The sequence below is a fragment of the Danio rerio genome, chromosome 14 (genome assembly GCF_049306965.1).
Source record: "Danio rerio strain Tuebingen ecotype United States chromosome 14, GRCz12tu, whole genome shotgun sequence".
Taxonomy (NCBI): domain Eukaryota; kingdom Metazoa; phylum Chordata; class Actinopteri; order Cypriniformes; family Danionidae; genus Danio; species Danio rerio.
The window spans coordinates 46936102-46951229 of record NC_133189.1 but is presented as its reverse complement, the minus strand read 5'-3'; the positions used below and the strand labels follow the sequence as shown (position 1 = coordinate 46951229).

The following is a 15128-nucleotide window of genomic DNA, read 5'->3' as shown; positions in this document are numbered from 1 at the left end:
ATCGGATTGAACTGTTTGCTCGGGAATTATTTTATCACACGTGTTTACTAGCACGTTCAGCAACATGTGTATAAATGTGTGTGGCCGAGTAGTATAACGATATAGTAATGATTCATTGTTGTGTCTTACAATAATATACGAAAAGGAATCGGTTTTAGGCGGATTCGACTCTTTACTGTTCTAAGGAGCCGATTTATTGAACCGAACAGAGTCGATTCGACATTCACCAGGCAAACGGCTAACTTATCCTAATTTGAAATCCACCTGTCGCCTTTTCCTCCAGTGAATTCATCCTCGGTAAGTGTTTAAAAGTCAAATTCTGTCCGTTAAAGTTTTGTTTTGTGTATATTTCTGTGTAGTGTGTGTGTAATTTAAAATAATTAACCAAGTTACTTTAGTTGTAAGTTAGGTTCTTATGTCACGTTATTCGACGCCAGACCGTGTTTGTAGTGTTTGCGAGGTATTAGATAAGGTAATTACAGTGAGTTTATCTTGAGTGAGTTTTTGACCATAGTAACGTTACCTGAAAAAAAACATAACTTTTACTCAGTGTAACGTTAACTGCATTTTCTATTTCAGCACAACACTGAGATGAAGGCAAAGTCACCATAAAAAGTTAAACGTTTAACGTTAAGGTAAGCTCTGGTCTTCATGTGGTCATTATGACTAAGTTATCATTATGGTTAGATTTGTTAACTGTAAGTTATTTAAACTAAACTCACAATGAAACAAGTCTAAACTGTTTTATTAAATTGAGCTGATAATAAAATTCAGTTCATGTCTTTTAAGTTAATGCTAATATTAACATAATGCATATTAATTGTCTATGTGTGGATGTTTCCCAGAGATAGGTTGGGGCTGGAAGGTTATCTGCTGCATAAAACAAATGCTTTATAAGTTGGCGGTTCATTCCGCTGTGGTGACCCCAGATTAATAAAGGGACTAAGCCGAAAAGAAAATGAATGAATTAATAAAACAACCATGGCTAGGCTATTTGGCTATCAAATGCTGAGTAAATATTAGACACAGATTTTTTACTATAACTAGTCTTTGTGTTTATTAGCAATTTTACTGGCCGTGTTTGTTTTTTCAAACAGCCTGGAAACTGTAAGCTTGGTTCAATATTGTTTTTTTTATGTCATAAGTTGAAGGGACAGTTTACCCAAAAATGAAAATAAGAGCATCTTTGGCATCCTCCACTTGTTTCAAAATAGTTAGATTTTTTTTTTGTTCCATTAAACATCAAACTTGTATATTTTTTTTAAAGAAATTTGGTTAAAATATGGATGTCAATAGTTACAGGTTTCTAACATTCTTCAAAATATCTGCTTTAGTGTTCAACAGAAATTCTAACTGGTTAAAAACACATGGAGTAATGGTGGCAGAATAGTAAACTATCCTTTTAAATATTTTATTCTGAGACTTATTTATATGTGTCTTGTCTTTTGCCATATTGTCTTTCTAGCTCAGATTGTGATGGACCTGGAATGCGACTACAGTTACTCTTAAGTCAAGAACCAAATAAAGCACAGATGTGGAGCGATCTGCAGCTAAACTACCTGGAGGAAAGGAACCTTTAGGTAAAAACACCTGCTTTATTTAGATCTGAAGTATTTTATTTGGCATAGAGTATTATTTTTTATTCTCATTCTAATTTTATTTTATGTATATACTGAATAGAAGCCATTTAAATTTCACAACAAATGATTGAATATAAAATATCATCTAGAAGTCTTATTTTTCATTGTCTTAAACAGGGGTGCTCAACCCTGTTGCTGGAGATCGACCTTCTGCAGAGTTTAGCTCCAACCCTGATCAAACATCAACTAACCAACTAAATAGTATCTGAAGGAGCACTTGGTAAATAAAGACAGGTGTTCTTGATCAAGGTTGCAGGTGAGCTCTGCGGAAAGGTAGATCTCCAGGAACAGGGTTGAGCACCCCTGATCTAAATGCTCAAAAATGCTGTTTCAGAGGCGAGGTTGGATGTAGTTCAGAAATAGATTCATTAGAATCAATGCTTAAAGTAAACGTTTACTTCTCTCTGTAGACCAAACATGCTTAGTATCCCTCACATTTTAATAAATTATTTATTTTGGTTACTTTTACATCTATATATGGTTAAGCAAGTATTTAATAAATAAAATTATTGTTTTTTTTTAGATTATTTAGATTTTGTTTTTTTACAGTGTGGGTGAACATACTACCTTGATGTCCAACAAAGGCTGCACAAGAGCTCATTTGATGGCACATATTCTGTCCTGTCTACATCTCTGACGAAGTGCTTCGACATCAGTGAGTAATAAATCTTCATATTATCATGCATACAGGATTTCTGTAAGCCTATCTTTAATGTTAGTTTGTAATCAGCAGTGACTGTTTTAAAAAATTTGGGATTTAAATTGATGCTGTGCACAGTAACGTCATGATGATTTAATTTGAGGAAATGTCACTGGAGAGGTGTTCGTAAAAAAAAAAAATAAATTGAACAAAATGACTCTATTAAAGATTTATTTGTCTCACTGACATGCCATCACTGCATATTGAAATACAGTAATACGAATTGACCGCAAAATATTACCACAAACATTTCATGAAGTAGACTGCTTGACTACTGTACAGTTCTTTGCTCAACTTTAACACATTTTGTCGTGTCGCTGTGCCTCTCGGCAGATTTTGCCAAAAATGAATGCTTAGTGATTATTTTGTTTTATACGAACCAAAGGTCAGCAACTCATCATTAGCATTATTTTTAAAAAATCACCTACGGCTTTCATGTTCTCTAACGCAATCTTGTCTGTAAGTTAGAAATGAATTTTCACATGTTAAAAGCTTAAAAGTACTTGATTAACATTTGTCACGTTAAATTAGATTATTTTATTTATTTATTTTAAATATGTAGCCTCTTAAGGTCAGAATGAACTGTGTTCACCCCTCTTAAATCGGTGGAAGCACTAGTAGTGTGATCATGGAATCAGATATTCAAGCTATACAGAGTCAGACATTATGTGAAGACTAGTTTATAGTTTATAGTTAAGACTAGTTAATGACTAGTTTTGACTTGACGGATCTTTTCCCCATTAACGTTAGTGTAATTGTAAACTGACAACAAACTATTTTGCCAACAAAAATTATTTAAAAAAAAACAGTGTTTTATATATATATAAAACAATAGTGCGGTGTTTGGTTTCTGAATGAATGAAATAATTTGAGGCATGATTAGCTTTTACTCCAGTGATTGATTTTGCTTGTCATTTTTGCAGGATCATCAGAAGTGCTGCTGCCCTTTTTCACTGTCCCTTTTCCACAACATCATTTGGCCTTCATCATTTCCTGTCTTGTAGCAGTATTTTCACCTGTTTTTTAAATTTTAATGCTTTTTGATACATTAATTGTTGACTGGTTTTAATTATCAATTGTTCGTTAGTGTTCTGTTGCTTTGTTATATTGAATAATTGCTACTGTTTCAGTAGGGTTTACACAATAAACTTTTATTGTGAAGTTAAAGTTTCAGTTTCTTAATTTTTCTTGTATTTCTTAAACAGTTCAAATAATATTTGTGCAATTTTTGAAATTTTTTTGCTCATTGCTCATTATAAAGTAGCACTATTAAATACAATAAAATAACATTGAATAACTGTAAAATACTATACAGTAATAATGAGAGTAACGTTAAAATACCGTAGTTCTGCATGGTAAAAATGTACAGTAAAATACTGTTTTCAGTTTTGCAGTATGTGTATCACTACTGTAATTGGTGTTACAGTAAAAAAAGAAAACAGTAAAATGATGTATTACATTTTACAGTAAATCTAATACTAATGTAATTAGTATTACAGTAATGTTACTGTTTTATGAAATACAGCAGCTACCGGATAATTGTTGCCAGTAACTTACTGTTAATTTAACAAGAAATCGTTTACAGTGTATATAGAAGTGTCTTGAAAAATATCTAGTAAAATATTATTTATTGTCATTATGGCAAAGATAAAATAATTCAGTTATTTGAAATGAGTTATTAAAACTATTATGTTTAGAAATGTAAACAGAAATTGGGGAACAAAATAAAAGGGAATGGGGGGGGGGGGGGTCGTAATAATTCATGGGGGCTACTAATTCTCACTTCAACTGTATATAAAATGAAACAAATGTCCCAAGCTAAGCATTGCATTTATCATTAGCAGTGTTGTATCTGAATATGCTATATAGCCTATTACATTCACGTGTTTATTAAAAAAAATTATAAGGAGTACAATTTGCATATGTGGTTTCAACAAACAGATGCATTTAGACTTGTTCAGTTTCATCTGTGATGCATCGCAGACCATCTCCTGAAGTGGTTTGCGTTTGATTCGAAGGGCATTCACACCTGGTCTATTCACAATTTGAAAGCCATCCAATCAGAAAAAAAACACATGAAATGACCAGCTGCAAACAGCCTCATAACTTTACCATATGCATATTCAATCCTGCTAGTGCAGCTCTAAACCAAAGTGCCGAGCATCAAACTTCATGAGAAAAAAAAAAAAAAAACAGAAGCTATGGCCTCTTTTTCGCTGCTCTAGCTGTGCCAAATGATTCATCAAAACAGATAAACACACTACAAGCGCTCTCAGGAAGACAACATTATGCAGGGCTTATTCATTTCTAAACACACAGACCCGTAAGCGCAGAGACGGGAAGAAATATAGCCGCACACGAGGCGTCCTCACATACATTTTCATGTCACACACTCCTTTTTATTTTGGTCATTGTAAACATCCGCAGGAGAACTGTAGCCTACTTATTGTGGGACCTTTCATTCGCACGCTGCTTAAGTAGCAGTTAATAATGTTAATATATAATGTAATAACGTTTTATGGTCCACACATTTACCATTGTGAGGGGGGCTAGCTGAGCCAGCAGCCGACTAAAAATAAAGCATGTCCGTAGTTTTTTTTTTTTTTTTTTAAGTCGGCGTTCTTATCTCGGTGGCTGCGTGCGAGAAGCAAGACTACAGAGAGCATGACGGTGATAAATGGCCCGTATCACTAACTGGGAAATATTACAGAAATGCCCTGGCAGACTTACCAGTGTTGCTACTACTACACTGATGCTGATATGTTGCCTGTGGTGCCCGAGAACAACGCTTGTTTATATTAGAAGATATTGTGGAATCCAGCTGTGGAAATAGATGTGTAAAGAGACGCACTAATGTTGGTATGTCACATGTTAATAGCAATAAAAATATTAGCAGTATAGTATAATATAGTATGCATTATAGTATATAATATATATTCTTTCATTTTTTTTTCAGCTTAGTCCGAATCTGGGGTCGCCACAGCGGAATGAACTGCCAACAATAATATATACATTTGAAATTTTGAAGACTTTATCAGGATCTCTCAAACTAAAGCACAGTTTAATATATCATGTTGGATTCAAACATGAGCTAATGATTAAGAGGCATGAGTGTTTATTTTTTTAAGTAGCATTAACATATGTGAGTAAATGCTGTGGCATTTGTGTTGCTCGTTGTTAGTGAATTATATTCGGTCTACTATGTTTCAGTTACAGTAACAACTCTAAAATTTATTGGTGAAGTAAAACTAGAACTACATTGATATCATTTACCAATTTAAAGTATAATTAAACAGCTTGAAGTTTAAAGAAAGACATCAGTAAAATAAATAAATAAATAAATAAATAAATAAATAAATAAATAAATATAAATAGTAATAAATAGTAATAATCATTATTATTATTATTATTATTATTATTATTATTATTATTATTATTATTATCAGTAGTAGTAGTAGTAGTAATAGTATTAAATAACAACATTATTATTGTTTATATTTAATACTACTACTACTAATAATAATAATATTTATAATTTATATGATTTTTAAATGCTCACATTTGCATCTTTTTCTCTCTTACGTATGTATGCTAAATATGCCAGAAACAATAAGAATGTCTTCTCTTGTAGCATTTAATTTACTTGAACACATAAGTTATATACTTTTTTTTTAAATTAAAATAACAGCTTTGAAGGAAAAAAAGACAGTCAATTATTTTTTTAAAGGGACTAAGCTGAAAAAAATGACTGACTGAATGAATTATTATTCATTCATTCATTCATTCATTTTCTTGTCGTCTTAGTCCCTTTATTAATCCGGAGTCGCCACACCGGAATGAACTGCCAACTTATCCAGCAAGTTTTTTTGCAGCGGATACCCTTCCAGCCGCAACCCATCTCTGGGAAAAATCCACACACACATTCACATACACACTCATACCCTACGGACAATTTAGCCTACCCAATTATTTTTATTTTTATTATATAACAGTTTTGATGCTTCAAACTGTACACTTTCAACTGTAACACTAAGGAATGTTGAAATGTGAATGTAATGTTGATTGATTAAACTGTTAAATGGCCTAAAACGGCTAAACAATTTTCTTTTATCCCATTTTTTGTATCCCATTCGGCCATTTCTAAATAATGGGTACATTTACCCTCCTCACTGTCTATGAGTCTTATCAGTGTTTTATCCATAGAAATGCCTTTAACAGTAACAAAGGAATGTTTAAATTCTAAGTTAAAATCTAACTCAATAAACGCTTCAAAAATGATTTATTGTTAATAGACTAAATACTGTTAACAAATTAAGGTGAACCATTTATATCATCAGAGCCAATTTTTTTTTTTTTTTTTCATAACTTTCACAATATTTCAAATGTAAATGATTTATAGATTGTTCTTTTATTAGAAAGCCCACTGCCATTTTCATGCTGGAATTAACCCGCCTCAAATATTGGTGTGTTTGCCCTTTGACTGTATGGATCTATCTGTATGGAGAATCTCATATTTCATCTTCTGTAACAAAGAGCTTATGTGTGACTGAAAGTGTGAAAACAGTTGAGTCTCTGTCTGTGTGTGTGCTGTCAGATCTTAGGCCTTTGGGATATTTCCAGAGCATTTTCAGGGACGATGATAAGTTCGAAAAAGCCCTCTCTAACATTTTAAGTCCTCTAACATTTGCAGTTATCTTGTAAAATGCCATTCAATCAAACTGCATCAAGAGCAGCTGGTAAAATGAATCCCCTTGAAATCAGACACCTTTAAGATCAGACCGTTCTATTTTATTATCTGAAATGAAATTCTGTGCATCTGTGGGAGATGATAGTATTGGTAATAATGCCATATGTTCTCTATTCATCCTCAGGCCGGTGAATAATAACTGAGAACTGTCAATCAAGCCGGAGATAAGGTCTTATTGATCACTATGATGATTCATGCGAGGTCACGTGATTAACTGGCAACCACATGCACCAGCAAAATTCATCAATATCTCATTTAAAGAGGTCATGACATTTATTTCTTAGTATTTTAATAGGTTCCTTGAGGTGTGTGTATATATACATCATTCTGACCCTTTTTTTCTAAAATGACCCAATTTTAAGGTACCGGTCCTTTAAGGATTGTCAGTAAACTGTGACAGTACCGTCTTGCTATTTCATGTGTAAGTATTTTGAGAAAGATATATGCATTAAAACTTAATTTACAGACATAGAATTTATTTAATTATTTACTGCTGCTGTCAGGTCCAGTACAGCTGGCTGTTCATCTTCATCAACTGAGGTTTCTTTGAGTTTTCTCTATATTACACTGTACCTCTTTGAAACTTACACACTGATAAATCAAATAAATAAATAAATAAATATATGACTTAACGGATAAATTAATAAATAAATGAATCAATAAATAAATAAATACTAAATAAATAAATAAATAAATTAATTAATTAATTAATAAAACAAACAGACAGACACACAAACTAAATAAATAAATAAATAAATAAATAAATAAATAAATAAATACATGCACAAATCACTGAATAAATAAACAAACTAATTCAATAATTAATTGAATTGTACGAATTATGTTCTGTAATTGTTCTTTCTGTAAAATAATACAATATGGTCACACCTCATATCAAGGCTGCCTAAAATTCTTGCAATTAATAAACTCCCAGCTATAACTTTTACTTCTAATTACTTCTATAACTTCTAATTTGGTAATAATAACAGTTATTAAGGTAGTCGATTGGTTTGGTTCTTGGGTAGGATTTCAAAGTACTAATAAACAGCTTATATCTTCATAATAGATAGGCAATATGCATGACAAGACAGAATCTGTGACTTTATTTTGCTATTTCTGCACGTAATTTTATAAATACATTTTAAAAAATCAGCTAATTTATGCATAATGATTTTGAGAGTATATTAACTAAAACTTAAAACATGACATAAATAATAATAATAAGAAAAACATTAGTTTAAGGTCTACATTGAAATAAAATATTACTTTACAAGCTGCATTGCAAATAAATATTATAAACATTGGCATATTAGTTAAAATATTACTAAAATTAATATGCAAACTGAAAATTTATATATATATATATATATATATATATATATATATATATATATATATATATATATATATATATATATATAAACTCACACAAACAAACACACACACGCGCACACACACACACACACACACACACACACACATTTTTGGATATAGATAAAGCAGATAAACAGATTCAATGAGGGGCTAAAAGAAAATCTGCGGAAATCTATCGATTTCTGTGTGTGCAGATTCAAGTATTAAGACATTAGTTAAAAATTAGAAATGGTACTTAAATTAAAGGGGTATCTAAAACATTTGCCAAAGCTAAAACGTAATCTGTACAGAGTAGTTTCTTTGATAAATAATGTTGGCCTATATTAAATTGATCCAGCCCATCTTCAGTGAAATTGACTAATTCTGAAATCGAGCATACTTAACTGCTGATTGATGAAATATTGCCTGTAGAAATTATTCTCAAGTTGGTAATCCCTCAATTAATCCACATTAATCCAGTTGCGAGGCCAGAGATTTAGAATTGAGTAGACCTTGTTGAAATATCATGGATCTCTCATTGCCTACTTTTAAACTAGAGTATTATTATGTAATACATAAGACTTAGCAAAGACAACACAATTGTCCATTTCTCTAGGATCATGCAGTTTTACAATCCTGCGTGTTTCCAGAACATACCTAAAGCTTCCAGGAGTCAAGAACTGTGTTTTTCCTTGATTTCAGTTCATACTTTGAACACTCTGGATTTTGTCACAGAATCTGTGTCTATATCGACCTCAGTCTGCCTTTTAGAAAAACCAAGTGCTTTAATGTGGCTTTTAAATGAAGGAATCACTTTTAGACGCTAGGGAAGAGTTTAGGTTTATTTTTTGGGCCTTTTGTAAGTGTGTGTGTGTGCATTTGTGTGTGAGTTATTGATCTCCAGTGATGGTTGGGGTGTGTGTGCGAATCAATGCAAAGTGGGTTTGAGTAGCTAATGGAGATTACTGAAGGTGCATCGTGGAACTTTTCAGACCCTTTGCTCTCCAGTGTGTATTGATTTGAAGTCACAAAACACACACACACACACACACACACTCACTTGCACACACACAGACAGAGAGGAGGGACTGTCAAACAGGCATTCCCTTTAAAAACAGAACAGGTAAAGGCACACAACACACACACATTGATGTTATTGGAGAACTCAAGTTATTTGGCTTTGACAGCTCTGGGGAAAATTGAGCTGTGAATTATCTGATAAAAAACTGTGATTGTTAAAGTGCAATTTAGTTATCATTTGTAATGTTCCAGTTTCTTTCTGATTGGCATTGTATACAATTATTTATGATAAAATAAAATAAAGCATAATAAATTAAAGCTACTACTTCTAAAATACAATACTTATAAAATAAAATTCTACTACAACTAATAATAATAATAATAATAATAATAATAATAATAATAATAATAATAATAGTATTAACATACCTGCCAACACTCCCGTTTTTTCCGGAAGTGTCCCATATTTCAGACCCATCTCCCATCACCCTCCCATTTTGTTATTTCTCCAGGAAAACTCCTGTGATTTCACCAGTGTGTTGGTAGTCTGTAACACATCTGGATTTTCGACTTTGTTATAGTATTCGATTGCAGTGGTTGTCTGAAAACTTAGCATTAGCATAGCATTAGGTCTGGGCTCTGGCTAGGCCACTCAAAGACAATCACTGAGTTGTTGTGAAGCCACTCCATTGATATTTTGGCAGTGTGCTTTGGGTCATTGTCCTGCTGGAAGATGAAATGTCAACCCAGTCTGAGGTCAAGAGCACTATGAAGCAGGTTTTCATTCAGGATGTCTTCACATTGCTGCATTCAACTTATCCTGTATCCTGTTCCAGTTCCTGCTGCTGAAAAACATCCCCACAGCATGATGCTGCCACCACCATGATTCACTGTAGATATGGCATTAACCTGGTGATGAGCGGTGCCTGGTTTTCTCCAAATGTAATGCCTGGCATTCACTCCATAGAGTTCAATTTTTGTCTCATCAGACCAGGGAATTTTGTTTCTTATGGTCTGAGAGTCCTTCAGATGCCTTTTGGCAAATTCCAGGCAGGGAGTGGCTTTAGTCTGGCCACTCTACCATACAGACCTGATTGGTGGATTGCTGCACAGATAGTTCTTCTGTAAGGCTCTCTCTCCACTAAAGAACGCTGGAGCTCAGACAGAGTGACCATCGGGTTATTGATCACCTCCCTAAGGCCCTTCTCCCCTGATCACTCAGCTTAGATGGCCGGCCAGCTCTAGGTAGAGTCCTGGTGGTTCCAAACATCTTCCACTTATGGATGCTGGGGGCCACTGTGCTTATTCGAACTTTCAGAGCAGCAGACATTTTTCTGTAACCTTCCCCAGCATTGTACCTCGAGACAATCCTGTCTCTGAGGTCTACAGACAATGTCTTCATGCTTGGTTTGTGCTTTGACATGCACTGTCAACCCTGGGACCTTATATAGACAGGTGTATGCCTTTTCAAATCATGTCCAATCAACTGAATTTACCACAGGTGAACTCCAATTAAGCTGCTGAAACATCTCAAGAATGAACAGTGGAAACATAATGTACCTGAGCTCAATTTAAATCTTCAAGGCAAAGGCTGCGAATACTTATGTAAATGTAATTTTTCAGCTTTTTTATTTTTAGTAAATTTGTAGCTATTTAAAAAACAGCTTTTTATTACATTGTCATTATGGGGTATTGTGTGTAGAATTATGAGGAAATAAATTAACTTAATCCATTTCAGAAAAAGGGTTTAACTTTTAAAAAAATATGGAAAAAGTGGAGCATTATGAACACTTTCCGGATGCACTTTATATAAGAAATAATGTGATTTATTAATAAAATGATAATGATGATAATAATGATAATAATAATAATAATAGGGCGAGGCAATGGCGCAGTAGGCAGTGCTGTCACTTCACAGCAAGAAGGTCGCTGGTTCGAACCTCGGCTCAGTTGGTGTTTCTATGTGGAGTTTGCATGTTCTCCATGCCTTCGCGTGGGTTTCCTCCGGGTGCTCCGGTTTCCCCCACAGTCCAAAGACATGCGGTACAGGTGAATTGGGTAGGCTAAATTGTCCGTAGGGTATGAGTTTGTGTGTGAATGTGGGTGTGGGTGTTTCCCAGAGTTGGGTTGCGGCTGGAAGGGCATCTGCTGCGTAAAAACTTGCTGGATAAGTTGGCAGTTCATTCCGCTGTGGCGACCCCAGATTAATAAAGGGACTAAGCCGACAAGAAAATGAATGAATGAAATGAATGAATGAATGATAATAATAATATTAATATTAATAATAATAATAATAATAATAATAATAATAATAATAATAATAATAATTATTATTATTATTATTATTATTATTATTATTATTATTATTATTATTATTATTATTAAACAGTGTGCTTGCATTATATATTTTTAGTATATACAAAAAAAAATTTCCTTTACCACAATGCATCTTTTTTTAACCTTAGATCAAAGAATAATCTCATTTTAGACCAACCTAAAAAACTACTGTCATGTGTTACAATAAAAATATAAAAACTACCATCAAAATATAGTTTTGACTTGGTTGAAAATGAAAAAAATTATTTTAAAATTAATCAAAATAGTTATGCTGCTGTTTTATTCTAACATTTTTAAGTTTACCTAAGAAGTTTGTTTTTGCTTTAAATGGTTTAAGTTTATAATCAGAGACAATCATTTCTCACTTAAGTCATTATAAAAATCTACTTTAATCCAAAGACACAGTAGTTTCTCTTTTTTTCCAGTGTAGTCTAATATTAGCATCTGAAACTAATGCGAAACTCCACATCAACCTTCACCATTAAAGCATGCATTATTGAATTAAATATGAATTCAGGCATGTTCAAATATTGAGCATGCAACTGCAAATGATATCCAGCCACAACCAATCTCCAAAACGAGCCAATCAAAAAGGCAAAACGACAAAACAATCAACACTCTCCTTGTCGGATGCCAAATCAGTGCCGGCATCGAAAAGCGCTCGCTTGATGATAAATTGATAACGTTACACAGTTAAATTGTGAGTTACACGTTTCGTTCTGTCTCTCTTCATTATGAAGGAGCTCAGAGAACTTGTCAGGCAGGCACTTCCCGAAACAAGTCGAGAACGTGTTTACAAATTAATCGTCAAGTAAATATTTAGAAGTACTTAAGAAGGCAAGGTGAATAATTTAGGTTCTGTTTGTGATTCCGAGTCTGCCATTCCAGAAGGAGACACCCTGAAGCAGGACAGGGTGGCTTTCATGTCTGGATGGCGCTGCATTGCTCTTGTCACTTACACCAGCGCTCTATTTGTCTCCATGTGTTTATTTTTTGGCTTGCTAGTCTGGTGGAGCGCTGACGCTGAATTAATCTGGCAGTTGTGGTACAACCAGCACAATTCTCTCATTCTCTAACCACACACATACATTCAAACCTGACAAACAGCCAGGTGATATAAAGACATTAATGGTATCAGATAAGCCTGTCATGTAAAGCACGTTTGCTCTGAAAGATACGAGAGGACTAAGCGTTCCTCCACGGATGGATGTTTTGTTAGACAGATGGTTTTTAGTGTATGAATGAACAATGCTTTTGAATGATGGCCTGAGGGTTATAAATAGATAAGAGACCACTGCGATAATTTAATGCACTTGGAATAAACGGAGGTTTTTATAGTCTGGTCTTTTGGAAAATAATAACCAGATTATTCTCCCTCCCTCTTTTCTCACTCATTTTGACTGACTTGCACTCCATTTCTCATTCCCATCAGATTAAATTGGAATTATTTGAAGGGATTAATCTTGGGAGAGAAGCCGAAAGCTTTGTCTGTTCTTATTTTTATAATTCAGATCAAGGTTATTACTGTTATGAGCATTAGGTGTAGGCCCCGACAAGCGCTTGATCTGACACTGTGTTGTTTTAAGGTTGTTTTAAAGCTGCTGTTCACACACACACACACACACACACACACACACACACACACACACACACACACACACACACACACACACATACACACACACACACACACACACACACACACACACATTACATAGGTTTCCATTCATTTTATACTGTTCAAACCGTATATTATATTGCCCTCACCTCACCCCACCCCTTAACCCAACCATCACAGGAGACTGCATGCAGCTTTACTCTCTAATTAAACTCATCCTGTGTGATTAATAAGCTTTTTGAGAAATGAGGACGTCACCAATGTCCTCATATTTCACCTCCTTTCTGTAATACATGTGTCATACCCATGTCATTATACAGATTTGTGTCCTGATATGTCACAAAAACAAGTACACACACACACATACACACACACACACACACTAGAGCTGCACGATTATTTGTAAAAAGATCGCAATCTAGATTCGACCCCCTTGACGATCTTAATCCAGCATTTCTAAGATTCTGTCAATCATATTTTCAAGTTCAGGAGAGAAGCAAAGGCAGCAGCACAAGTCTTTACATTGTTTTCCATACATTGCCCAGCAAAGTAGACATCTTCTAATGGTGTTGAAAGAGTCACATGCTGTATTTATAAGGTATAATTCACCCCAAAAAAATTTCATTTCTGTCTTTATGTAATAATGAATTCATTCGCAACCGCGAAATCACACAGGACAACACGTGAGCTGACCGTCAGCTGTCACCACAGAGAGGGCGGGCACGCGCTTGTGAATGAAGTCTACTTTAGTGAACAGCACCTCCATAGGCTGTGAATAACACATAATAAAGTTATAAATAATGTTAAGTTTGTGGCACAAACACTTAGCAGTGAAAATGAAACCGAAAGCGTGCATATCATTTACATAATCATATCCCATTTTAAAGTAATGATTATGACAAGTAATTGATATGTTTTTTTTTTCCTTCAGAGTGAACACGGTGTTGTGCATGACAATAAATGTTTACCAGTGTCAGAATAACTCCTCTAACCTATTTAATGGTGAATATAATGCAAGAAGGAATCTGATAATGACAAATGTATTATTTTACTTGTATAAAAAAATGGTCATATGTATTGCAAATGTCTCAAACACAGTAATTCAACATAATTATGAATAGGTGCTTTCTGATGTCATTACTTTACTGTACATTAATGACCAGGACAAATTTAACGTCTGTTCAAGTCCACCACTCCAAGTCTATTCAAATGTAGCATTTTAACCAATAGTAGAACTACACATAGCCTACTGCTGTTTTACCATATGTTTTAGAAATAATAATAATAACCTACTCATATTAACCTTTATTTCACATCTATAGAATTGTGATAAAATAATAAAAAAATAATTAGTTTTAAACACTTTGAACGATATTAATGATATGACCTAGTTTAGGAAACGTCATACTTCTCTGTTTATCCATCTGATTTTACAGTTTTTTTTTGTTTTTTTTTGACTGCCCCTGTCGTTTTAAAGAGTATCACAATGGCGAATGCGTCAAGTATAAAAGCCTTGTTCGTTTCGTGAGGTGCACGTGCAGTCAATAAAGGTCAGCAACACGCTACCAGGCGAAAGTATAAATCAGGCTCAACACATTTGATTTCACAAAGTGGCACAAATAGATTTGCAATTTAAACAATGTGATGCAAAACGTGAAAATTAAGGTTGCACTGGTCTGAAAATTGCAACAAATTGTGCAAAACACGTCTTGC

At 33.9% G+C, this 15128-nt stretch overlaps 1 long non-coding RNA gene across 1 annotated transcript; it reads left to right on the top strand.

The window, feature by feature from the left end:
* The first annotated feature begins 1482 nt into the window (after window positions 1-1482).
* Window positions 1483-3504, top strand: LOC137487539 (uncharacterized). The gene is made up of 3 exons (XR_011006145.2): window positions 1483-1580; window positions 2190-2295; window positions 3264-3504. It is a non-coding gene; the product is annotated as an uncharacterized lncRNA (long non-coding RNA).
* Window positions 3505-15128: the final 11624 nt, after the last annotated feature.